The 27,891-nt window shown below is 42.6% G+C and overlaps 1 protein-coding gene across 3 annotated transcripts in view; it reads left to right on the top strand.

Moving 5' to 3' along the window:
- The window catches only part of KCTD1 (potassium channel tetramerization domain containing 1), a 215,225-nt gene that overhangs the window by 113,697 nt on the left and 73,637 nt on the right, over window positions 1–27,891 (top strand). The gene's annotated exons all lie outside the window — the stretch shown is intronic.

Here is a 27,891-nt window from a genome sequence, read left to right on the forward strand (position 1 = left end):
TACCACTTGGAGACTAACTTGGGCTCACGCAGGCCTGGGTTGGTGGGGGGCGGGGGAAATTTTTCAAAGTAGCAGATAAGCTGAATCGGATTTGATTTCACTGTTAGAAGCTTAACTCTCTTGACGCTTTTCAGGAAAGTTTCCACCTAACCATAAAGGCTGTGACAGGGCCAGCTACCTAACACTCCCTGCTGCCGCAGTAACGCTGAAAACTTCAGAGTTCACAGAACAAAAGGGTCGGCTCAACCCTCCATTGAATGTCTGGGTTTTAGACGGCAAAGCGTGCAGGAATACTGTGCCTCTAAATGAAGCAGTTACTTAAACTATCTTTGCATAAAGCAACCATTAAAATACTCTAGTACATATTCACACTGACTTATAAAGGTAGAAAAGCAGTTATAAATGATTATTTATAACTCATACATGCCATTCCCACTTCCTGTAAGGGGCGGATTTTGGAGAGTTGTGGGCGAGTGCCAGTTTATACTGTGAGGTGTAGTTGAATGTAAAGCACCCGTTTGGGATGTCGTTTTCATCAACTGAGTCACTTGTTGATGGTTTGGAAAGGTAGTGTCTGTACTGCCACCAGTTTCCCAGTTGGAGCATGCTTTATGTGCTGGGCTGTGTGGGCACTGGAACTTGGCTCTTTCCTAGCGCCATGGACCTGTTGGTCTAGGGCGCAGTTAAGTGATGGCAAGATAGACAGTTGAGATAACAGCAGATTAGAGTGGAAAGAAGTCTGAAGTAAGCTAGCTCAGAAGCTGAGCCACCTCGGGTAAATCACTTCACCTCTCTGGGCTTCAGGATCCTTAACAAAGATAAGGGAGCTGTTTGAACATTAAAATTATTTAATTCTAAGTGGTTAGACTTCTGGGTTGAGATTAGAGGTTCAATTGGATATTTGTCTTACTATTTTTCCTAGAAGAATATATTCATATTCTTTTAAAGCTAAGTTCATCTTTTGGATACTGTGCTGTAGGAGTCAAAAAGCAGAGGTCCTTGGGGACCCTCCTCTCTTCTTCAGACAGGAGTAGCCCCTGGGTTTTTACAGCTTGGCCCTGAGTTTGGGGGTGTAGGGCAGGCCTTTCAAGGCACAGATGTCAGGAACCTCTATGCTTTTTCCAAAGTGGAAATTCCAGTTCTGGATAAACTGACCCTTTCAGACGCTTACTGGCTAATCAGCAAGCCTCAAGGCCAACTGAGAAAGGGTTTGTGAATGGTACTATAAACACCAGAGTTCTCTAAGACACGAGAGACCCGGAGGCTGTGTATCTCTCTGTGCTTGTAGTGCACAGTTTCTGACAGACCACGAGGTGGTTTAGGGAGTTGGAAGGATGGGACTCTGGATTTACTTTTTCTTTGAAAGCAAAAATAAATGATCAGATTCTTCTGATAAAGTAAAACCCTTAAAATGTCCTGATTTCAAGTAGCACCTGATTAAGAGTTAAAAGCCTAAGAGATTTTATTAAAGTACCTATCTGCTTGAAATAACAGTGAAGCAGTTGGTCCCCTGGCATCTGTCTACTGATTTTTTGACTCTAGTGTCACATGGAATCCTGACTTAAGATCCGCAAAATATGAAGGACCTTTGTTTTCGTTGGTTTGGTTTTTTCCTAAGAATTACAGCACTCCGCCACAGTCTTTTATTTTAACTGAGTGAGATCAGTCATTTCTATAAACCTGGACACCGATGCTTTTGTTCTTGAGTTCTTGTTAGGTAACTCCCAAGTTAAATATAGATTGGAGTGTCCATATGTCCATATGTTGGTTATGTTATCACTATGCCTTTCAAACAGTATCTTAGCTAAATCCTTTGCAGTTAAAACACTACAAAAAGTTTCTTTGCTTTCGCTAATGTTAGAGTAAAAATTTTTTTCATCAGCATTAAGAAGTTTAAGGGAACTATTTAGTAACTTCTGTAGAATTCCCTTCAAAAGTCTGAGCATTCTAAGTATGAAATGCATGTTCAATGTAAGTACAAAGCTGATATTAAACTTTTTCCTCCTGTATTTACTAAAATCAGTATTGAGGTTCAGGGCATTTCCTGGGGTTTAATGACTGGCTGGGGTTGCTGGCCTAAGGCATCACTTTAGGTCGGCAGCTCCTTTGGCTGGTCATTAATTTGCAGGAAATACCCTGTGTACCTCGAGGTTCAGTCATTATTACTTAATTATAAAACATAGGCTGTCTAACCTTAGTGCAGGCTAGAGCTTATCAAGTGGAGTCACACTGAATTCCACTAAGGACTGCTTGATGACACAGTGACACCCTGTTTGAGTCTTTCATCATATCTGAAGTTTCTCAGCAAATGAAGAGCCTGTTACTGTAAATGCATTTACTCTTTTACTTCTTGAGGGTGTTCATAAGTGTATTACTTATGGGACTGGTTGACAAATGAATGCACGTAAGGATTAATGAAGATTATGGAATTTGTGATTCTTTCACTCATGTGAAGTTCCTGGCTTTATTTAATTTTGAAGGGGGTGGAGGCTTGGTGGTTGTGATGGTTACCTTAACTGATTCACTCTTTAATCTCTTGAATGTCTGTGTTCAAAGTAAGAGATGGTCTTAGTTCTCTCCCCTCCTCCACCCCAAGGCTGTTGTGTCTAAGATGATCTCCTTATTGGTACAACTTCCTAACTCCCAGGTGATTACATGGTACATATTTAAAGGCTTAGCACGTCTCCTATTCAGCCTCTTCATAGTTGTTCTCTTTGCATGAAAATGTGGCATTTTTCTTGCCTCATCAACACTTGGCAGCATTTGTAAACTTGTGAGAAAGGTGTCCTCAGTTGAAGTTTCTTGACCCTAACCCAAATTACCTCCAGAAATACTTTTAAGGAATTCTGTAAGTAGGAAACCTATCAGTGGCGAGATTCTGGGGTTGGTGGTACACGTCCAGTGTTTTCTGTTTCATTGAGTTCACTAGGGACCAGAGTCTGTCCTTCAAATCTCCAAGCTGAAAATTAGAGCAGCTTCCCCGTGGGACACACCCAGTGGTTCATGACCTTGCCTTTGAAGAAGCTGGATGCTGACAGCACTTGGAAATCCAGTCTTCATTCAGGTTCTGTCATGCGGGAAGAGAGAAGGAATATTCGTTCTAACTACTTACGTGAAAAAAACATGCATTTTACGTGTCATTGAAATAATTGCCAAAGTCCTATTTTGTTTTGGAGACTAGGCAGGCAGGATACTCTTTTTTTTTTTTGTCTTAAAGGTGGACTCAAACTTCTGTAAATGTGAAAGGTACGTTCATGCTTAGTCATGTCCAACTCTTGGCAACCCCACGGACTGTAGCCTGCCAGGCTCCTCTGTCCACGGGATTATCCCGGTAAGAATTCTGGAGTGGGTTGCCATTTCTTCTTCCAGGAGAGGATCTTCCTGACCCAGGGATCGAACCCACGTCTCCTGCATTGCAAAGCGGGTTCTTGACCACTGAGCCATCTGGGAAGCCTCTCAGTTGAGACAGAAGGGTGTTTAACAGTTATGTCAATGGTAGGTTATCTGGAGCGGTTAGGATTAACCACCTTGTGTAAAATGGATGTTTTCCTGATTTTTAATAATACTTTGTGGCTGTATTCTTTTTTCTCATGCAGGAATGTTTGCTCTCCTTTATAGAAAGTTCAAATTGGTAAAGGAACTAAGTGGCATTAGCCTAAGTAATGGAAGTTTCTTCGTTCTTTTAGGAAACAATTGCTGAACACCTACTATTTTGGCTTTGGTACCAGAAATCTTTATAAATTAATCATTTTCCACTTGGCAAGTAGTCTCACTGGCAAGATTTTGGTCTCATTAAATATTAAAGGAGATTAAAATAAAGACAGTTAAAAGGTAAAACACTCAATGTTTTGAAAGTCTGTTTTTGCAAGTCATTTGGGAAAGAAATATGTAATTTTACTCTTTTGTATTAATATTGCCATGAGTACTCAGGTGTGTTGTTTTAAATTGATACAAACCCACATATATATCATGGGCAGCTCACTCCAGTATTCCTGCCTGGAAAATCACATGGACAGAGGAGCCTGGAAGGCTATAGTCCATGGGGCCACAAACGGTCAGACACGACGAGCCACTGAGTGTGCGTGCATGCACACATGTCAGCTCACTATCGAATCTAATCCAGAAAAGGGAGAAAAACTATTTGCTGCCAAAGGGAAAAGTGGATGCCAGTCATCTAAATGTAAATCTTTGGATCACCTTGATTTAAAATCTGGCTCCCCTGACAAATGTTACGTAAAAGGCCATCCTTTCATCACTGTAGACAGATTTCAAGCAAGAAGAGTTTCTTCAAATGGGACTGCATGTTGTATATGAGACCTCTTACATTTTCACCTTGATTTAGGCCAAAGCTCCATTTCAGTGATTTATGAAAAGTTCACTTTCGAGTTATCATTTGGTGTCTGCATCGCCATTTCAAAAGCAAAGTTGATACAGAAGTTGCTCTGTGGTTACCTGTGTTGAAAATCTTAGGACCAGACATATAGACTAGGTATCTAGAACTTTTCTTTTTTTTTAAACTTCTCTTTGATCATTCAGTCATTCACTGCATCATACCAATTAGTTAGGATGCCATTTGAAAGACTTCTCTGGAGAATTTTTTTGCTGCCCCCACCCCCATACCTTGAGGGATGTGGGATCTTAGTTCTCTGAACAGGGAGCAAACCTGCGCTCCCTGCATTGGAGACGCAGAGTCTTAACCACCGGACCGCCAGGGAAGTCCTCCTTTGGAGAATTTAGATATGGGGTAGAGAGGTGGGAAGTGATGAAGGGAAATTGATTGCCTTTGATAAATGAAAGAAATGAAAGAAAACATAGTTTTAGAATTTGAAACATTGTGCTGATGTTTTTATTTAACACTAGTGGTTTTCTAAAGATGCTGACTTCCACTCAGCCACTGTTACCTGAACCTCTTGCTGCCTGCTAAGGGTTGCCAAGAGGAGCTGGATTCAGAGGAGGGGCTTCCAAGCTGAAGTGACTTTCTGCTTGATGCGCGAACGTTTCGGGTAAAGTTGTAGGCCCTTTGGTTTTCCCGAGTTGCGAAAGTTCCTCTTTGTCTATTCTCCTTCGAGAAGAGAATGAGCTGCTTATGGTCTAGAAATAAGTAGGCGTTTTAACTTTTTGAGACGCCTCACTAGAGCAGGGGGCTATGGGCTGAAGCTGAACCTGCACGTGGGGTTTACCTGGCACCCATGACTATATGAACTAGGCAATAGACCCCATTGAATCCCCTTGGGCTACTGGAGACCCAACCTAATTAGATGTGTTTTAGGTTTTCAGTAATTCTGCTTGGCTTTCTGTTCAACACTTTCTTTACAGTCAGACTTTATTCCTTTTGGCTTATGTGTTAACAATCTGATGAAACCTTTTCTTTTTCCCCTAAAAAAAGATCCTTTTGTATCTGACAGCAAACTCTCTCTTAGAGACTGAGACTGATTATCTTTTTTATTATATCCTAAATTTGTCCGAGTCTTGGGTCACAGAAACAAATGGGTGTGGGTGACATCTTCCAGTATTGGAAGGCCAGAGTGTCTGAGCTTTAATTGGAGGTTTTGTCACAGCAGTTTGCTCTGGTGCTGCTTTGCAGACCCCAGTGGCAACTTCCTTTTTCTGGAAACCCACTGCTTTCTGAGATGTGTGATTTGTGTTTAGCAGCTGGAAGCAGTTCAGCTTCCGTGGGCCTTCCAGGCAATGAGTTTGGTAATATGGGTGAGGAGGGTACAATGAGGTCCCAAAGGTGTGAAGGCAGGGGTGGTGTAAGCATCTCCTATGTCTAGTCCTTTTCTGCAATCCTCAGAAACTGGGGAGACCTTGAGGAGAGCCCTGGGCACCTACCAGGCTCTCTCAGTTTTTCCCCCATCAACAGCCCGATCTCCACCCAAGTATAGACTTTGAATATCATCTTTGTAAGGCAAGCCTTCCTGGGAATATCTAGACTCCTTCACTCCCTGAATTACTGCTTTCTGATGGTCACCTGGCCGTGAACCCTGGCAGACGGTGGTTTGATTTGATCTGTAAGGAAAGAAAGTGGACGCGAAAGTGTTAGTCGCTCAGTCGTGTCCGATTCTTTGTGACCCCCATGGACTGTAGCCGTCCATGGAATTGTCCAGGCAAGAATACTGGAGTGAGTGGCCATTCCCTTCTCCAGGGGATCTTCCCAACCCAGGGATTGAACCCAGGTCTCCCCCATTGCATTCTTTACCACCTGAGCCACCAGGGAAGCTCTAGGCACATACAGAAGGAGGCAAAAATATGCTACCTGCAAAGGGTTGACAGATTTATGAGACCATCCGGCTGTAGGCTTCTGGGAAGAAAGGAGAGGAATTCGGAAAGGAATGTGGGAGAATGGCAGAGATAAGTGTTGCTTCCTTTGTGAATAATTTGGTTCCCAAATGTCAAGACTAGTTTGGAAGCTTATAATTTTCGATTTCTAGTTTTATTTTGTGTCCCCCGTCCAGCTTAACTCACCTAGTTCAGTCCAGGCTCTCACCATGCATCTCCATCCCTCCTCTCTTAACACAAGACAAAGGAGACTATGATTTATAGCGCTGGGTCCCACGTGGGCTCTTGAGCTTGTGGATTAATTCTGATACCTAAACTTGCTGTGGTTTTTTGGCATGTAGTTTTTAAGGCAGTTACAGACGTTGAGCTTGTTCACCGTCCTGGCTTCTTTGCCGTTCTGGGTGGACAGTTGGACCAGATCAAGGCAGGAGTGAAGGGAGGAGGCGTGAGGTCGTGAGGCTGTCATGTCACTGGGCTGCAGTCCAGACACAACCGTGATTCCCTCCTTAAAGAGTCTGATGTCAACTGTCTCAACCTCTAACTGACTCTGTAGTCAGGAAGTGGAGTGTAATCATTAGTATTAATAATAACCAAGATGAACCGAGGGCTTTAAACTAGCCCGCCCGACCGGCAGTCTCTGCATCACTTGGGAGCAGTGGGCTACTTGGTCTAATTTAATCCTCACATAGTCCTTCAAGGAGTTGTGGTTATTATTTCCACTTTACAAAGGAGGAATCCAAGGTTAATAGATGCTGACTTAATTCCCTGAAGGTCTAAAAACTGGTTAGTGACTATGCTGGGATTTGAATCCAGGACTGTCAGATTCCGGAGTCTGCTTTTAAAATCCATGGGCTGTTGATTCCACAACCCTTAGCTGTTCATATAAAATAATCCAGTAAAGAGAAGATGATATAACATTAGATTCATATCACTGCCTTAGGTGCTTTGCTAGAGCAATGTAAGAACTTATTAAAATACAGCAAAAAAAAAAAAAAAGGGAACACAGAGTATTTCCAGTTACCATGCTTCCATTTGGCTGCATGTGGTCCCAGCCTCTGCCGAATCTGGGGACAGTATCAGCCAGACTCTTTGAGACGCCCCATCACAGAGCATGTTAAGAGCAGACTCTGGGGCCAGACTGCCAGCGATAAATCTCAGCTCTGCCCAGAACCAGCCTGCGCTTTGGTTCCCTCCTGAATCACATGGGGACAGTGGTCGTCCTTACCTCCATCAGTGTTAAACGAATTGCTGTTTGAAAATTGCTTAACTCTGGAGCGTTTGATGAACACATGAAAAACGGCTGATCTTGCTGATGAAGTCCCAGCCTCAGTCTTCAGTGTTTCTCTTGTGAATAGCTCATCCAGATGCTGCACAGGCCCTTCTGCCTCCTGGGGCGTCCGTTGCCGCGGGCCAGTAGCACACCCTCTGGTCTCCTAGGAGGTGGGCAATCCCCGGAGGCTTCTGGCACTGTGGCTGTCCCAGACCCCCTCCCTCTCGCTCACCTCCAGCTGTCCATCCAGGTGTCCTTTACACCAAAGCCGTTTTTTTCCTCCCCTCTACTTTTCTTTGAGATTCTACACTTTTCTTCTGAGTTTGTTCTGCAGACCCTTCCCATTGCTAGAGGGGGTAGGAGGCACCCTCTGGAGGCGAAATTGCCGCCCAGACTCCAGGGGATTTACAAACTCCAGGGGATTTGGCTTAGATGGAAATCTAAGCTTTTCACAAGAGGGTAAATTTTATTTGGAATGGTTTGGAATTAGGGGAAGCAGTCATTATACATAGTCTTAAAACGTTATAAAGGTTGTTTTGGCAATAACTTTCATAAATTTTAATTCCAGTATTTTAGAAGTAGGGCCTGTATTTGCCCACATCTTCTTTATATTGTTGTGTTTCCCTCCCGGCATAAGTGGATTATCGTTTTCTAATTCTTGACTTTGGTCTTGGAGACTATATAAAATCAATCAAAATTTTACTTAAAGTTGATATGTACTAGTACTAACACATGTTTTGAATAGACTGCAGAATCAGGGTAATTGCTTGGTGTTCGGATGCAGCATTTCTGACCAATTAGTGACCTCTTCTGCCTTGTTTTAATTTGACAGAGTGAGTGCTGTTATAAAATAAGCAAGGATCGCTGTGGTGATACAGGATCTGTTACCTCTAGTTTGCTCTTCAAATAATCACAGTATTGTAGTCCCAATAGTATAAGTTTGTGGGTTTTAGAATTATATTAATTATTAATAACTTTAATACTTCCATTAATGTCATTAAGCCAGCTCATCTAGAGTGTTGGTTTCTATCTTGTGACTTTTTCCTGACAAAATTATATATAAATAGACTTCAGCTATTTTCTTTCCATCTTGAACAAATATTTCACTGTTTTTTACTCCAGAAAAAAATGAGAGACTGGCAGTATATTTATTTTTCAGTGGGAAACATGTTGCTGCAGAAACATGGGGACCTAAATGTGTAACAAGAATATTAGAAAATGGATTATGCTAGCTTCATTTTCTTTTCTCAACATGATGTTCCGTCACACATTGCCTTTTTTTTTTTAACTAATAGTAGGATGTTCATAGTGCTGGTGATTTCACTAGTTTCAGGATTATTTTTTAAGGAGGAGGGATGGTGAATTTCCAGGTATGTCTCTCAAGTTTTTTTTTTTTTTTAACTTACAAAGAGGATCGTGGAATCCTAGATCCTTTTTGTGCATTTAACTACTATCTCGAGTGATGGATTTTAGAACCACTCCTTGAGTTGTGAGTGGTGAGCTAGAAAAAGTCAAGATGTTATACAAAATAACTCTGAAAGTAGGATTCATTTATTGAGCACTTACTATGTGCAAGGACAGGAATTTGAAGGTAAAAAATAACTTAGACGTAGTTAAAGGAAAACGCTGGAGAAGCGACAGTGGGAATACCTGCAGTGTAAACTGCAGTGGGCAAGTCAGGAGGGGGACCTGATGGAGGGGAGGGTCTTGGCCCAGCTACTGGCTGTTCACCAGTAAAGCCTGGGGAGTAAACAGTGTGTGTATTGCTTTCTAAGAAATGGGACCAAAGGTGGCCTGACCAAACTGAAAGACTAAACATTTAAACCTTAAAAGTGTGTGAGGAGAAAAATGTAAAATCTCAGAAGAAATAAAATCTTGCGTTGTCAAAATGTAAGCTTTCTCATTGCTGTGACCTTTTGTGGGAAAGCCTTAGTTCATGGCTGTCTTAGCTGTCCCAGTATGAAGTAGGCTGCCACATCTGAGGTCCATAAGAATAATGCTTTACAGGTTGCAAAGATCTTTTTAATATGTGATTTCATTCTAAGGAAGCTTTGCAGGGCCCTTCCTAGTGTCAGTTACTGGGTTGGGCAGACTGTGGGGACACAGATTAACTCCTTGTCCTGGGAGGACTCAGCTTTGTGGAGGAGGCAGATAAGTGACCCAACGTGTGGTAACTCCTGTGGTATCTCGAGTGATGGATTTTAGAACCAATCTTTGAGATGTGAGTGGTGATCTAAGCAGAGTCAAGATGTTATACAAAAAAACATGAAGGGGAAAGGTAGGAGCTGGAATTATACCCATCCTCCAGATGAGGAAAACTGACCCTTAGAGAGGTTAGGCAGTTTCTCAAGTTGACCTCGTTCCCAAGGAGTTAAGTTCCAAGTCTAGGTGTGGGCCCTTTTACAGTGCTACTTCTGGGGCTGTCATGTATAGCTGAAGGTTATTTTGTTTCATTTGTAATTTTTAGCTACACCTCATGGCTTGCAGGATCTTAGTTCCCCGACCAGGGATTGAACCTGTGCCTTTGGCAGTGAGAGCACAGAGTCCTAACCACCGGACTACCAGGGAATTCCTTAGTTGAAGTTATAAAAGCATTGCTGTCAGGCACTGAAGAAAGAAAAAAAAAAAGTACACCGAAGCACAAGTATGTGGATGGATGTGTCTTTTAAGAACTCAAAGAGTCTTAATGTGATTTTCGTGCTTTTGGTGTTTTAGGACAGTCCAAAAGAACATTCTGGATCAGGGTGAAGTAGAACGGTCCAGCAGTGCTCCAGATGTCAGTGGCTGACAGCTCCAGCCAGACTGACTGTGGGGGATCTTTCCTCACAGTGAAGCCCAGCTCCTGGAGCCCCGCCCCCTGCAGTGGTTGAGGACTGACCCCCACGGAGAGCTGTATAGTTCTGTCTTTTCCCACTTGAGCCAAAGCACTTAATTAAAAGAAAGAGTGTACACAGTTCTGATGCAGTTATGACTAGTACAAAGAGCCAATAAAAATGACAATAAAGTGCCTGACAAATAGAAAATGTTTAATAATGCTGAGGTACTTTATGGGGCAAGGCTTTACCTCTTGGCATGGGATGACAGGCTTCCCATGGAGGCTTTTCCTGGCGGCTGCCCTTGGCCGCCAGCTCCCGCCCAAGCGGTAGAGGCGAAGTGCCCGGGCACTGCCGTCTTGGAGTCACCCAACTTTTTCCTGCAGGAACCTCGCTGGGAAGTGACCACCGCAGACATGTAGCCCTTTTAATTGTGACAGTGGGTAACACAAGGTTTACAGGACGCTTTAGTGAGAAGGGAAAAGGCACAGTAGCAAAAAAGTTAAAGGGAAGGCAAGTAGCTAAAGTGCCTCCGATCTTACTGGACATTTGGAGCAAAACCAACATTCTCCATCAGTTCTAATTAGACCTCCCAAAGGAGAGACCAAATTAAAGTTAAGCTGAATTATCCTTGGGCAGGTTACTTAGTTTCTCTTCTCTTAGGTGGCAGTCCACTTGTTCCTCGGTGTCCTCAGAGAATGGGTTCCAGAACCCCCTGGGATGCTCAGGTCCCTTATATAAAGTGGTGTCATATTTGCATATAACTTGTAAATGTCCTCCCTAAACATTGCATCATCTTTAGATTACTAATGCCTAATGCCATGTAAATGCCATGTAAGTAGTTATAAATACAATGTAAATGTTCTTAAACAGTTGCTGCTGCTACTGCTGCTGCGTCACTTCAGTTGTGTCCAACTCTGTGCAACCCCGTAGACGGAAGCCCAAATTCAAGTTTCGGGCATGATTTTTGCAATATTTTTAAATACTTTTGATCTGCAGTTGATTGAAACTCTGGGTACCCATAGACACAGAGGATTGACTGCATTCCTGCTGTGAGTGGTAAAAGCCCATACATAGTAAGTGCTCAGCAACTAATAGATTTTAAAAATTTCAGTTGATTAGAGATTACTGACAGGGTACAGGAAAAGTAGAGGGGCAGTATACAATTTCCAGTTGATCCTCAGTATTCTCTTTTTGAGCTAAAACAGAGGATCCCCCCATAAAAACCCACAAAATATTTATAAACACAGGTGAAAGAGTGGAAATATGCAAATAAACCAGCTGGAAAACCCCCATCTGTGGTAACGACAAAATAATGAAAAACAAAAGGCAAAGAATAACTTTAAAGTTTATATAGAAAAATGCATGTTAAATTCTAGATATCCCTGTTGAGCCAGTGTATAACTCATTAAAATATAAAAATAAAATTAAATCCACAAACTTATTCTCTCCTTTATACCATGAAGAGGATAATTTAAAAATTAAGGATTAATTTTGGACTGTCTTTTAAGTAGATCTTGAAAAAGTTGGAATGACTTACAAGTTTTGACAACATGTCTATAGTGTTCAATACAATTACCCATTTTATTAAAAATATGCAATTTGATTTATTTTTTTAATATAAATTTATTTATTTTAATTGGAGGCTAATTACTTTACAATATTGTATTGGTTTTGCCATACATCAACAAGAATCCGCCACAGGTGTACACGTGTTCCCCATCCTGAACCCCCCTCCCACCTCCTTCCCCATACCATCCCTCTGGGTCATCCCAGTGCACCAGGCCCAAGCATCCTGTATTATGCATCGAACCTGGACTGTCGATTCATTTCACATATGATATTATACATGTTTTAATGCCATTCTCCCAAATCATCCCACCCTCGCCCTCTCCCACAGAGTCCAAAAGACTGTTCTATTGAAATAGCTCAACTGGAATTCTAAAAAAAACAAAAAAAACAAAAAAACACAAAAGACTGTTCTATACATCTGTGTCTCTTTTGCTGTCTCACATACAGGGTTATCGTAACCATCTTTCTAAAGTCCATATATATGTGTTAGTATACCGTATTGGTGTTTTTCTTTCTGGCTTACTTCACTCTGTATAATAGGCTCCAGTTTCATCCACCTCATTAGAACTGATTCAAATGTATTCTTTTTAATGGCTGAGTAATACTCCATTGTGTATATGTACCACAGCTTTCTTATCCATTCGTCTGCTGATGGACATCTAGGTTGCTTCCATGTCCTGCCTATTTTAAACAGTGCTGCGATGAACATTGGGGTACACGTGTTTTTTTCAATTCTGATTTCCTCGGTGTGTATGCCCAGCAGTGGGATTGCTGGGTCATATGGCAGTTCTATTTCCAGTTTTTTTAAGGAATCTCCACACTGTTCTCCATAGTGGCTGTACTAGTTTGCATTCCCACCAACAGTGTAAGAGGGTTCCCTTTTCTCCACACCCTCTCCAGCATTTATTGCTTGTAGACTTTTGGATCGCAGCCATTCTGACTGGCGTGAAATGGTACCTCATAGTGGTTTTGATTTGCATTTCTCTGATAATGAGTGATGTTGAGCATCTTTTCATGTGTTTGTTAGCCATCTGTATGTCTTCTTTGGAGAAATGTCTGTTTAGTTCTTTGGCCCATTTTTTGATTGGGTCATTTATTTTTCTGGAATTGAGCTGCAGGAGTTGCTTGTATATTTTTGAGATTAATCCTTTGTCAGTTGCTTCATTTGCTATTATTTTCTCCCATTCTGAAGGCTGTCTTTTCACCTTGCTTATAGTTTCCTTTGTTGTGCAGAAGCTTTTAATTTTAATTAGGTCCCATTTGTTTGTTTTTGCTTTTATTTCCAATATTCTGGGAGGTGGGTCATAGAGGATCCTGCTGTGATTTATGTCGGAGAGTGTTTTGCCTATGTTCTCCTCTAGGAGTTTTATAGTTTCTGGTCTTATGTTTAGATCTTTAATCCATTTTGAGTTTATTTTTGTGTATGGTTTTAGAAAGTGTTCTGGTTTCACTTTTACAAGTGGTTGACCAGATTTCCCAGCACCACTTGTTAAAGAGATTGTCTTTTCTCCATTGTATATTCTTGCCTCCTTTGTCAAAGATAAGGTGTCCATAGGGCGTGGGTTTATCTCTGGGCTTTCTATTTTGTTCCATTTATCTATATTTCTGTCTTTGTGCCAGTACCATACTGTCTTGATGACCGTGGCTTTGTAGTAGAGCCTGAAGTCAGGCAGGTTAATTCCTCCAGTTCCATTCTTCTCTCTCAAGATTGCTTTGGCTATTCGAGGTTTTTTGTATTTCCATACAAATTGTGAAATTATTTGTTCTAGCTCTGAAAAATACTGTTGGTAGCTTGATAGGGATTGCATTGAATCTATAGATTGCTTTGGGTAGTATACTCATTTTCACTATATTGATTCTTCTGATCCATGAGCACGGTATATTTCTCCATCTATTAGTGTCCTCTTTGATTTCTTTCACCAGTGTTTTATAGTTTTCTATATATAGGTCTTTTGTTTCTTTAGGTAGATATATTCCTAGGTATTTTATTCTTTTCGTTGCAATGGTGAATGGAATTGTTTCCTTAATTTCTCTATTTTCTCATTATTAGTGTATAGGAATGCAAGGGATTTCTGTGTGTTGATTTTATATCCTGCAGCTTTACTATATTCATTGATTAGCTCTAGTAATTTTCTGGTGGAGTCTTTAGGGTTTTCTATGTAGAGGATCATGTCATCTGCAAACAGTGAGAGTTTTACTTCTTCTTTTCCAATTTGGATTCCTTTTATTTCTTTTTCTGCTCTGATTGCTGTGGCCAAAACTTCCAAAACTGTGTTGAATAGTAGTGGTGAGAGTGGGCACCCTTGTCTTGTTCCTGACTTTAGGGGAAATGCTTTCAATTTTTCACCATTGAGGATAATGTTTGCTGTGGGTTTGTCATATATAACTTTTATTATGTTGAGGTATGTTCCTTCTATTCCGGCTTTCTGGAGAGTTTTTATCATAAATGGATGTTGAATTTTGTCAAAGACTTTCTCAGCATCTATTGAGATAATCATATGGTTTTTATTTTTCAATTTGTTAATGTGGTGTATTACATTGATTGATTTGCGGATATTGAAGAATCCTTGCAACCCTGGGATAAAGCCCACTTGGTCATGATGTATGATCTTTTTAATGTGTTGTTGGATTCTGATTGCTAGAATTTAGTTAAGGATTTTTGCATCTATGTTCATCAGTGATATTGGCCTGTAGTTTTCTTTTTTTGTGGCATCTTTGTCAGGTTTTGGTATTAGGGTGATGGTGGCCTCATAGAATGAGTTTGGAAGTTTACCTTCCTCTGCAATTTTCTGGAAGAGTTTGAGTAGGATAGGTGTTAGCTCTTCTCTAAATTTTTGGTAGAATTCAGCTGTGAAGCTGTCTGGACCTGGACTTTTGTTTGCTGGAAGATTTCTGATTACAATTTCAATTTCCGTGCTTGTGATGGGTCTGTTAAGATTTTCCATTTCTTCCTGGTTCCGTTTTGGAAAGTTGTACTTTTCTAAGAATTTGTCCATTTCTTCCACGTTGTCCATTTTATTGGCATATATTTGCTGATAGTAGTCTCTTATGATCTTTGTATTTCTGTGTTGTCTGTTGTGATCACTCCATTTTCATTTCTAATTTTATTGATTTGATTTTTCTCCCTTTGTTTCTTGATGATTCTGGCTAATGGTTTGTCAATTTTATTTAATCCTCTCAAAGAACCAGCTTTTGGCTTTGTTGATTTTTGCTATGGTCTCTTTTGTTTCTTTTGCATTTATTTCTGCCCTAATTTTTAAGATTTATTTCCTTCTGCTAACCCTGGAGGTCTTCATGTCTTCCTTTTCTAGTTGCTTTAGGTGTGGAGTTAGGTTATTTATTTGCCTTTTTTTTGTTTCTTGAGGTATGCCTGTACTGCTATGAACCTTCCCCTTAGCACTGCTTTTACAGTGTCCCACAGGTTTTGGGTTGTTGTGTTTTCATTTTCATTTGTTTCTATGGATATTTTGATTGCTTTTTTGATTTCTTCTGTGATTTGTTGGTTATTCAGCAGCGTGTTGTTCAGCCTCCGTATGTTGGAATTTTTAATAGTTTTTCTCCTGTAATTGACATCTAATCTTACTGCATTGTGGTCAGAAAAGATGCCTGGAATGATTTCAATTTTTTTGAATTTACCAAGGCTAGATTTATGGCCCAGGATGTGATCTATCCTGGAGAAGGTTCAGTGTGTGCTTGAGAAAAAGGTGAAATTCATTGTTTTGGGGTGAAATGTCCTATAGCTATCAGTTAGGTCTAACTGGTCTATTGTATCATTTAAAGTTTGTGTTTCCTTGTTAATTTTTTGTTTAGTTGATCTGTCCATAGGTGTGAGTGGGGTATTAAAGTCTCCCACTATTATTGTGTTATTGTTAATTTCTCCTTTCATACTTGTTAGCATTTGTCTTGTATATTGTGGTGCTCCTATGTTGGGTGCATATATATTTATAATTGTTATATCTTCTTCTTGGATTGATCCTTTAATCATTATGTAGTGTCCGTCTTTGTCTCTCTTCACATTAGCTGATATGAGTATTGCTACTCCTGCTTTCTGATTTCTTTTAATTATAAACAATACATTTATGGAAATTGATCTCTAATTTTCATTAGAATGTGGTGCTTCTGGTTAAATATATTCTAAATTTATTTGAATAAATAAAATATCTTAATCATATAGAATATGGAATTAAGGTCTTTTAAACTTTTATCATTAAAAACAGTACATGTGACCAGATGATTAATTTCATTTTTTTTAAATAATAGTTTTGAAAACATTCTCACAGCCACTTTACAACCAGAGAAGATCTCATCCAAATACTAAAGAATATGAAACTTTTTGGCAATGTATTATAGAGAACAATGGCACTCTTTGTGTCAAAGTGCTAATTTGAGATATTATGTCATGCTTTTAACTCTTTTCCAAATAAAGTACTTGCTCAGCTGAGATAAATCATCAAATATTTCACATTTTAGTCGTAATTTAGTTTATACCAATATGTTTAGAAATGAAGTCAGTAATATTGTCTGTATCATGAAATATGAACTATCATTAGGTTATTAGTCTTCAGTGTACTGCCTGGTAGCAAGGATACACATCTCATTCCTAAAATATTCATCCCCATGATCCATCCAGTAGCTGACACGTATGTGTGTAACATGTTACTGTAAATACTCAGCCTATGTGATTCCATCTGCGTAAGTCTTGATTCCATGATTCCAATCCACATAACCATCTTGTAGCCCAGAGAGATGAAGTAGCCTGCCCCAGAAAGTTCAGTTAGTAAATGGCAAAACCAAGGCTCTCACTTGAACTTTTCATTCAACACATTTTAATTGAGCACCTACTATGTGCCAGGCACTGATGATCCAATAAAGATTGAGGTGGAAGGTCTCATTTCTCATAAACTTGACATTCAAATAGGAGAGACAGACATTAGAACTAACAAAACTGTCACTGAAATAGACCAAAGTGACCAGAGGCAGCTACTACCTCCCCATCACTTGGGTCTCACCCGCACCGGAGCAGGTCCCACATGCTAAGCACGTGTGCTCCTCCAGCCCCAGAGGAGGCTCTGTGTGAGCCCAGAGCAGATCGACCTGTGACTGGCCTCGTCTACTCCCCTAGGTACAGGTGGGCGCTTTGAAATCAGACTTACAGTTTCCCCAATTAAAATATTAGGGGGGACTTCCCTGGTATTCCAGTGGCTACGACTCTGTGTTCCCCATGATGGGGGCCCCGGTTCAATCCCTGGTCCAGGAACTAGATTCCATGTAAAGTAACTAAAGATCCCACATGCTGCAACAAAGAACCAGCACAGCCAAATAAATATTTTTTTTAAATATTAGGGGAAGGAACGTAACCTGCATAGAACAGATGTTAGCACTGTTCCTTTCTTAAGAACTCAGGGTGGACAACACATCTTTCCACCTTAGCTTGAGGGCAGATGGAAGATACGGAAGCCCAGGAAATGATCCAGATTCAAGGCTCAGAATCTACTTCCTGGACAACAAAGCCCCGCCTCCTTATTTGCTGAAGTGTTAGTGTCTCAGTTGTGTCTGATTCTTGAAACCCCATGGACTACAGCCTGCCAGGCTCCAATGTCCATGGGATTCTCCAGGCAAGAATACTGGAATGGGTAGCCATTCCCTTCTGCAGAGGATCTTCCCAACCCAGGGATTGAACCCAAATCTCCCGCATTGCAGGCAGATTCTTTACTGTCTGAGCCACCAGGGAAGCCCTCTCGCTAGGTTATGTGTAACCCTTACGATGTGATAGCTTCAGAGTTTATCCAGTTGATTGTGGGCAAGGTCCTCCCATGCCTTCAAAGGACTGGGGTCTTCTTTCTCTCGGGGACGCACGTCCCCAAACTGTGTCACTAAGGACATTTGTCAGAAAATGTGTACTTTTCTCCCCACTCCTGTACAAGAAAGCAGCTAAGATATTATTGCTGGAAGCAGGAGAAAATATCAACATGGGTTGGGCACTGGCTTCTCCGTATTTGTGATGCTGAAGGATCGTGGGATTAGCGTTTAAGAGTGAGGTCACCTGGCATGGCTGCTGGTTATACTGCCCTCATCTCTCTGGGTGTTAATCAGGCCAAGTCACCTAAACCAATTTATGAGAAGCTCTTGATGAGACAGGCATTAACTGGAATACCTGGTCAGGTGACCTTGAGAATCCCTTCTGCCCTAAGAACCTATGATTTCATCCTGGACAAAAAATGTCTACAGATCAGAATTGTACAAAAGTTTGTAAATTAGATCGCAGTTCAAAGACATGAAGGAATTCTGTTTTGGAATCCTCATTTTCTCTTAATGTGACCTCCAGTATCTGGTCAGGCTATTTAATGTTAAAGATACCTTTCTATACTTTCTAGTGTCTGTTGCCATTTTGGGCTGGGTTTATGTTTCAAGGATGTATGTCTTTGTTTTTCCCCCATAATATTTGAGTTAATATGATGTATAAAGTGGTATATCTGATTTAATTATCTCAGCCTGTGGTTGAAAATTTTCTAACCGATTTAGGGTTGTTTTCTCCTTTATTTGCTGTATGCAGAGTGGGTAGCCCTTCAAGAACTAATGGTTGAATGTTTTTTAAAGTGAGTTGATATTTTCATTAGATCCCTTTGTATAAGAATCATTCCTGGCATGTTGCTTCCTTTTCTCACTGCTCTATCCCCAGCTCCTGGCACAGTGATTGGGCACATTTTAGGTGCACAAAAGTATTTGTAGAAGAAAATAAAAATATTTTGTAATAACAGTAAAGGTTAATGTATAATCTCTGCCTTCCTAGCCTTGAGCAGAATGGATCCAAATATTTTTGCTCTCATTTGAAAAAATGAAAATGAATTCTTTCACTGTGAAGGTTGGAAATAAAACACTCCTCCAACAACATAAGGGAAAAAAATAAAACACACATTTCCATAAATACCTGTGGCACACCTATGGTGTACCTAGCACTGTTCTCTTCTCCGAAGGTCAGACGATTAAGACAGTGCCCTGAAGACTAAATCCAGCTCTGTACTGCGTATGTTGCAGATGTAATTCGTTCTCTTCCGCTGATTTCCTAGCACATGACAGGGATCACAGACACTCAGATAAACAAGCCTCCAGGTTAAATATGGTGATGGTAGCCGTGCTGGCCTAGTAGAGATGCAGGTCTGTGGTGGTGCCCTCCGGGGATGACAGATGAGGTGGGCAGGACGAGGGTGGCCTTGCCTGGAGGTCCCCACACCTGGACTTCCGCCTGTTCTGTGCTTCATGTCTGGACAGTGTTCACCTCTCCACCTCCGGCCTACTCAGATTTTCCTTTCTTTTTTCCCTTCCCCAGAGCCCTCATTTTTTCTCCTCCTCCTTTCCCTGGCTCCACCTCCAACCTCCTAACAATGGAGAGAAACCCTTTTGCAAAGAAATCCATTTGATTTCATAGAATCATCCAGAATGTAGTGTTTGCTCCAATTACAGAGTTGTCAGTGCACAACTACGAATTTCTTAGGGAGGGAACTCCGACTTTAGGGAGGTCAGTGTTAGATAACTTGGGCTTAGGGGAAAGAGTTCCTTTTGCTTGTCTGTCTGTCTGTATCTGTCTCTCCAGCTGTCTGCATTGGGCTTCTGTGGTAATTTGGCCTCTTGTTTCTCTCCTGTGTCAATTTTATCAATATTAGGAAGTAGTGTACTGTGTTAGAAAATATCAATGACTGTTGTCACTAATCCCATTTCTCTTTTATGAAGTTTGATCATAGACTCCAGACACCTCTTTGATTGCTGGCAGATAAATCTTTAGATAGATAGATAAGTAAATCTTTATCTGCCAACACTCAAAGAGGTGTCTGGTAGCCCTGGTAGCTCAGCTGGTAAAGAATCTACCTGGTAAAGAATCTGCCTGCAATGCAGGAGACCCCAGTTCCATCCCCGGGTTGGGAAGATCCCCTGGAGAAGAGAATGGGTGCCCACTCCAGTATTCTTGGGCTTCCCTGGTGGCTCAGACAGTAAAGAATCCACCTACAATGCGGGAGACCTGGGTTCAATCCCTGTATTGGGAAGATACCCTGGAGAAGGGAGTGGCTGTCCGCTCCAGTGTTCTTGCCTGGAGAAATCCATGGACAGAGGAGCCTGGCAGACTATAGTCCATGGGGTCGCAAAGAGTCGGATACAACTGATGGTCTGGTCTGTTGTGGATGGGCTCTAAGCAGAGGAGGACAGGATTCAACTTGTTTGCCTTTTTGTGCGTGTGCTTTTGTTGTTAACAAGTTCTGTTCTGTTGAGAGATGTGGACCTTGGATTGCAGAGGAATTGGAGCAAGGGAGAGGTGATGGTGTCCAAGGACTAAGATAGTAGCAGATGGTTCCCAGAGATATTTGGGAGGTGGACTCCTCAGGGCACGGAGGTCGGTGTTGTGGGGACAGGAGTTCAGGTGATGGACAGACAGATGAAGGGTGAAACCCCTCCCCTGCACCGGGGTTAGGGGGTGGTGGGGGGTGAGGGCGGGGAAAAGCCCTGGGGGCAGATGTTGAGCTCTGCTTAGGGATTTGAGAGGCTCAGGGACACCCGAGGGGCATGTCAGATAAGCAGGCAGATAAACAGGTCTGGCAGAAGTTGTCTGGAGGATAAAACTTGGAAGTTCACCAGTTTGTGGATGATAATGGAAGCCACTTGGGGTGGATTGTTTTGCTTAGAAAGAAATCCTAGCTGGAGAATAAAAGAGAGCCTGAAGAAACTTGAATATTGGGTGGAAGGACAGAGAAGGGGGTGGCCTGGCATACAGCCAGGGTGGGGGATGCCTGGGGCACTGGGGGGTTGGGGTGTAGTGTAGTGGGGCCGAAGGGAGTGGTGGGTTTTGTTAATGGGCCTGAGATTGCCATAAGATGAGACCTTGGGGTACTACGCCCTCTGGCTTCTCCACGGAGCAGTTCTGTGGGGTGGCGGGCAGCGGGCAGAAACCATAGGGAGGGAGCTGAAGGAGACTTGAGAGGTGAGGACCCAGGAACAGCTGAGCTACTTCCGGGCTTGACCATCCAGGAGAGAGGGAGCTAGAGGGAGCTAGGGCGGAGACAAGTTGGCAGGGGATTTCATGTATTTTTAACATGGGAGACACGTGACCATGTTTACATGCTGATGGGGAGGAGGTGATGGAGCAGGATGGAAGGAATGGGGATGAGAGTTGGGGCATACCAAGGACAGATGGGGTGGCTGGTTTGGTGGCTGGCTTGGGGCGGTCTTGTTTACATTTGATGTACTTTTCAAAAATCGTGGAAGGGAAACGGTGACCCAGGTTAGACTCAGATGACATTGAGACCTCACCTCCTCTGCCAGCCCTCAGTATCCCAGCCCCCTCCATCAGCGTTCCCCAGGGAGTCTGGGATCCTGGTGGTGAAAGATCCCCACTTCAAGTGCCTTCCTCATTCACCCGGAGAACATCCATTGTGTTTTAATTGAGTCAGTGACAGAGGGGAGGATCCCTTTCAAGGTAGGGGCCCATTTAATCCAAAGGGAAGCTAAGTAAAATAGGAACACTGTCTGAAACCGTTTCTCAGGGAGGGAATGAATGAGTTACAGGAGAACTGCTGGGTCTCAAGTTTCTTAGAATGAAGATGGACACTAGTTGGCATCACTTTAACTGATGCTGAGTATCGTGTGAGTGTGTGTGTGTGTGTGTGTGTGCAGGCAGAAACAGTTTTTAACTTTCAGGCTTCTGGCTTTTTCTGGGAGGAAAAAAAATTGCTGTAATTTGTGAAAAGTATGACTTTTAAAATGTTTTCTCAATTGATAAACTTTATATTTTAGAGCAGTTTTTGGTTCCCAGGAAAACGGAGCAGAAAATTCAGACTGCCCATAGATACCATGTCCCCAAACAGTACGGGCTTCCCAGGTGGCACCAGTGGTAAAGAACCTGCCTGCCAACGCAGATGTGGGTTCGACCCCTGGGTCAGGAAGATCCCCTGGAGTAGGGCATGGTAACCCACTCTCCCACTCTGTTCTTGCCTGGGGAATCCCATGGATGGAGGAGCCTGGGGGGCTACAGCCCACAGGGTGGAAAAGAGTCAGTCCTGACTGTAACGACTTAGCACACACACGTACAGTACAGCCTGCTGCACTGTCGGTGGTCCATTGTTACAGTTGGTCACCTCCGCTGACACCTCCGAGCACCCACACTCCACAGTGTGCATTGGGGCTCACCCTGATGTCGTACATTCTATAGGATTTGACAGATGACCAGTGTCTGCGTCCACCGATGCAGCATCGGACAGAGTCCCTTCACTGCCCTGAAACATCCTCTGTGCTCTGCCCGGTCACCCCTCCTTCCCCTGTTTCTTTCTATGTGTGTCTGTTGGCTTTTTTGGCAGTTATCTTCTGTGTAAACATAAAAATTAGTTTTTCAGTATCTCCTTCAGAAGATCTTGATAGAACCTTAATAACAGCTTTGAGTTTTGAGTACTTTGGTACATAACAGAAAAATTCAGTCCCTGGTCTGGAATTATGACTTTAAAGCAATAATAGTAATTATTCAGTCTTTATCCTTCTCTCCCTGCCCCACTTTGTAAGCCCCCTGTAGTTAACATTTCAGGGCTTCCATGGTGGCTCAACAGTAAAGAATGCGCCTGCAGTTCAGGAGACCCGGGTCCAATCCCTAGGTCGGGAAGATCCCCTGGAGAAGGAAATGGCAACCCACTCTAATATCCTTGCCTGGAAAATCCCATGGACTGAGGAGCCTATTGGGCTACAGTCCTTGGGGTCGTAAAAGACTCAGACATGACTGAGCACTAAACAACAACAGTTAACATTTCAAGGAAGAACTTTTCCTGCTCCTCCTTTGGGCATGGGGGGTGGGGGTGGCCGGAAGGGCAGAGAGATTTGCTCTTGACCCTACTAAACTACTAACAGGGCATCTCACTAAGGCCGTGTCCTGGGCCTCTCCGGAGTCTTGAGTTCTGTTCCTAAAGGCCCGTAAGAGAATCAGAGAAGCTTCTTAAAGGTACAGGCAGCAATGTTGGCTGCGGGGGCCTTAAAAGACGAAGAAAGGTCGTGTGGGGATTAAGGGGTTTAAGCATTAGTGTTCAAGGCTCTGCTTTTTACTCTTCGCTACTTTGTACAGAAAGGATGCTGCCTTAAAGCCTGTGGAAACTGGTCATTGTAAATTCTGTGGTTTGAAAATCATTGGGGAAAAAAAAAAAATCCCAAAATGTGCAGGGAAAATTGGACTGCAAATACTAGTTCAGAGAAGAGCCTCCAAGCATTCAAGCTTCTTGATTATGGGTTGTGTTTCCATAACCAAGGCTTTACCCAGGTCACCTGGGTTTCCAGCATCCCTGAGGATGCCTCGGAGGAGACGGGGTAAAGTGGGAATCACTTCTCCGATGCCACTTTGCAAGGACGTTGTGACTTTTGATGTTTATTGTTTCGCCCGGGTTCATATTTGCCTAGTATTTTTCTAATGACTTTCACACTCATCCCAAGTGACAGTAGCCAGGAAATCATAGCTTTGATATGCTGGCTGTATTTTCTACTACTTACTAAAACACACAGAACTATTTATTTATTAATGAGAACTATTAATGCATTTATTAATTTATTAAAGCAAGAAGATGCACCGGTCCCCTGTGTGGGAATGTCCGTCTAGACGATAGTCTCCCAGAGGAGGAGGACCCCTGATGGCCTGAAACCCATGAATCAGGGCCCCAGGAGGTTCATCGTGCACGGTTGGTCTCTCCTCCAGTCGCTCCCTGGTCCCCAGAAGTGTCAAGGAAGGACTGCTTCCTTGCTGGTCTCTCCTCACATTCGACTAAATCACAGTTTTGTACATTCTTGGATTTTGTTTTTTTCGCACCCAGAGAAAAATGCTTGTAAAGACTGGTCTCCTGGGACTTGCTGAGCAGTCCAGTGGCTAGCTGTTTGTCTTCCAATGCAGGGGGTGCAGGTTCGATCCCCTGGTTGGGGAGAGAAGATTCCACATCCCTCCCGGCCAGAAAAACAATGTGTAAAACAGAAGCAGTATTGTAACAAATTCATTTCAGACTTTAAAAATGGTGCACTTAAAAAAAACTGGTCTCTGGCCGTCAGGATTATGTGACTGTGTGGCCTCCGCCCTAGGGGGTGGAGCTTAGAGATACTTAAATCCTTTCTGTATTTCTCAGTTGGGCTTCCCTGGTGGCTCAGATGGTAAAGAATCTGCCCACAGTGCGGAAGACCTGGGTTCAGTCCTTGGGTCGGGAAGATTCCCTGGAGAAGGGAACTCCAGTATTCTTGCCTGGAGAATTCCATGGATAGAGGAGCCTGGTGAGCTACAGTCCATGGGGTGGCAGTGAGTTGGACACTGACTCAGCGACTAACACACTCAGTTACTATTAAACTGAGTAACATGCTCAGTTACTATCAGCAGGTGCTGTGTGGGGTCTGGAAAGGACAACTGTTGTCAGAATGACAAGGGCCTCCCCTGAGCTTATATCTTCTAAAGAGACAAAAGGGGGAATAGGTAACAGCAAGAAAGTAGCACCATACTATATAGTAGGCTGTGTTCTACAGAAGAGGAAATCCCAGGGACATGACAGGTGGTTATGGGGATGTGGGGCCGCTTAGAAGGGACACCAAAAGGCCCACCCTGGGAAGAGTGCTTCAGGCAGAGGAAACAGTATGTGTAAAAGTTTTGGAAAATCTTTGGGAAATGCCAAGTTAGTTCAGTTTAATGCTGGGCTGCAAAAAAAGGCAATGAAGTAGACAGCTGGTTGGATCTTCCTGGAGGTGATGGGGAAATAGGGACCCCGGCTTACACCAACTTATCATGTCCTAGAATTGAACACTGAACACAAGTGGATTGCTAAACGCAACGCGTGCATGTTGGTGTAGTTTGTCTAAAGCTTGAAGCAGGTTCATCATGGTGGTTTAGTTGTTGTCGTGTTTGACACTGTTCATGGACCGTAGCCCACCAGGCTCCTCTGTACATGGGATTTCCTAGGCAAGAATACTGGAGTGGTTTGCCATTTCCTCCTCCGGGAGATCTTCCTGACCCAGGAATCTGAAACCTCGTCTCCTGCATTTCAGGCAGATTCTTTACTGACTGAGCCACCAGGAAAGCAGGTTACTGCACCTCTTAACTACATCTGATCTGTCAAGGAGCCTTACTAGCGTCTCTGTCTCCTGCAGGGGGATCGCTTGGTGAAAGACCTGGCATGCTAAAGCACCTGGTGAAGGTTTCGCTAGCCGAATCTTCCTGTTAACCCCTGAGGCCTTCTGGAAAGTCTTTATTGGTAGAAAGAGATGACTGTGAGAAATAAACCAAGATTTGCAAAGTTGTTTGGGTAATTCTGCTTTTTGCCAGCCTCATCAAAGGAAGACTGTCAAGACTAGTGGCTGGTATTGGCTGCGTTTTCTAGGAGAGGGATTTTTTTTTTTTTTTTGAGGAAAATGAACTCTTTTGATATTCAGCATTCTTTCCAGCGAGGCTTTTTGGGCAGAATTTATCCAGGCGGTGCATATAAACAGGGAGATCAAGGCATTTTGTTAGGCGAAGAGTAAAAGTCATGGCTCTAACAAATAACTCCAGAAGGGCATATGTGGCTTTGTGCCTTTAGAGTCTTTTCTTAAAGAAATGTTTTGTAATTTAACACATGCATGTAGTAAATTTTTAAAATATGCTATGAAAAATGACTTTGCCGCCCACTCCTGACCTCTGGTTCCCCACTAGAGATAGCCACTGTTACATTTTCTTACAAATTGTTAGGATTCAGCCATTTAATATGCATGTTCAAAATATTGTCTGCATCCCCTATGAGTTTTGAAAGGTAGTGCTTTCTTAAATATTTGGATGTATGGCAGCTATTCAAAGGTCTGGGGGAAAAAATCAGACAATATAGAAAGAAGGTGGAATAATGTCATTGGAATACTGATTCCTGAGCATTAGTGAATTGGGGGGTTCACATAAGTAAAACAAATCATTGCTAAGGGAAAAGTTAAAATCGTGTGTACAGGGACTTCCCTGGTGGTTAAGATTCTGTGCTCCCAATGCAGGGGACCGGGGTTTGATCCCTGGTCAGGGAACTAGATCCTACATGCCGCAACTAAGATCTGGCACAGCCAAATAAATATTTAAAAAAAGAGAGAGAGAAAGAGAGGTGGTTACATATTTAGTTGTAAAATTTTGTACTTAATTTTTTCCCCCCTTAGAACTACTTTTTTTCAATCACTTTTATTAAGGTGGGATTGTTGTTTAGTCACCAAGTCGTGTCTGACTCTTTGCAACCCCATGGACTATAGCCCGCCAGGCTCCTCTGTCCATGGGATTTCCCAGGCAAGAATACTAGAGTGGGTGGCCATTTCCTCCTCCAGGGGGATCTTCTGAATGCAGAGATCGAACCCATGTCTCCTGCATTGGCAGGCAGATTCTTTACTACTGAGACACAAGGGAAGCCCTAAGGTAGGATTACATAGAACAAAGTGTGTCCAGTTTAAGTTCAGTGAATTTATACAGCGTATATACCTGTGTAACTACCATCCCAGTCAATATACAGATCATTTTCATCATCCTAGAAAGTTTCCTCTGGTCCCTCCTCAGTCAGCCCCCTGCCCTTGCCCAGCCCCTTGGCAATCCATCACTGATCTGCTTCCTGCCACTGTGGCAGGAAAAGAGGCATTCTCTTAGCACATTTGGTGGTTGGAGGGGTGGGGGCGGAGTGCGGTCTTTGATTAATGCTACTGGTAAATGTGTTTAGTTGAGGGAAGTGGAACATCAGAATATAGCTGTAATGATATTTTGAGTGAAGTATCACAAGGTTGATCTAAAGATTAAATGAGATAGTGTGTGTCAAGTGTTGTGTATACACGCCTCGCACACAGCGAGGGCCCCCAAGTGCTCCTTGTCACTGTGGTCATTGGTGGGCTCAAGGTGTCACAGCTAGATAATAATCCAGGCCCAAGCTTCTCACCCTTCAGGGACCTGGAGGGTTCACCCCTCTCTAGGGAGGGGTGAGTGTGATGGGGGGAGGGTGAGCCTGTCTCCCCTGCCCCCTCCTCCCCCCACCCCCACTACCCCGTTCCAGCAGCGCAGCCTTATTTTGCTTTTCAACTGTGACTCAAGTGTAAGCTTTCTGGGACTTCCCTGGCTGTCCAGTGGTTAAGACTTCACCTTCCAATGCATGGGAGTGTGGGTTCCACATGGGTCAGAGAGCTAAGATCCCACATGCTTCATGGCCAAAAAACCAAGAACATGAAACAGAAGCAATACTGTAACACATTCAATAACGACTTTAAAAATGGTCCACGTTAAAACAACAAAAAAAACCTTAAACTTTCTTCTGAAAAGTAAGGGTTCCCCATGAACAAACATGGGCGCTCTCCTGAAGTTCAGCCTCCTCATTTAATGACAGGACAAGGTTTATCACCTTTGAGCAGCAGGAGCACTGGAACCCAGCTCTCCAGATTTCTAGCCTTTAGAAAATTAAAACTGGGGCGATGCCAGCCCCACATCGACATTGTAACTTTATGCCGGTTCATAATGGGGACTGTTCTTACCCATCTCAGCATTTCCTGGGCCAGTCAGGCTGGAAGAAACATTGATAGGCATAGACATTGTAAGTTACCTTACAGCGTCTAGTTTGGGACATATTAGTTTGGGACATTTTTAGAGCTAAAATGTGGAATTGGCTGACACCATCTTTTTAGCAGTCATTTTCCCTTTTTTTTTTTTTTTTTAACTCTAATTTGTCATATTTTCCTCATCCCTTACCCCTTCATATCACTTTTGAAATGCGTGTGAATTAAGGTCAATTAGCATGTGTGTTGACATCCACCTCCGACTAAATTTTCGAATTATCTTCCTATCCATCTTGAAGAGGTAGTAATTTCAGCTTAAGTGGCAATTAAAAAGCAAAGAATTATACTTAATAACCTCCACCAGCATACCCAAGATCTTCTGTTGTGGCGTCTGAACAAATACTATTCGTCATCAATAATTTAGGTGGGATAGCACGT

This window comes from Bos indicus x Bos taurus, chromosome 24 (assembly GCF_003369695.1).
Source record: "Bos indicus x Bos taurus breed Angus x Brahman F1 hybrid chromosome 24, Bos_hybrid_MaternalHap_v2.0, whole genome shotgun sequence".
In the NCBI taxonomy this organism is placed as follows: Eukaryota; Metazoa; Chordata; class Mammalia; order Artiodactyla; family Bovidae; genus Bos; species Bos indicus x Bos taurus.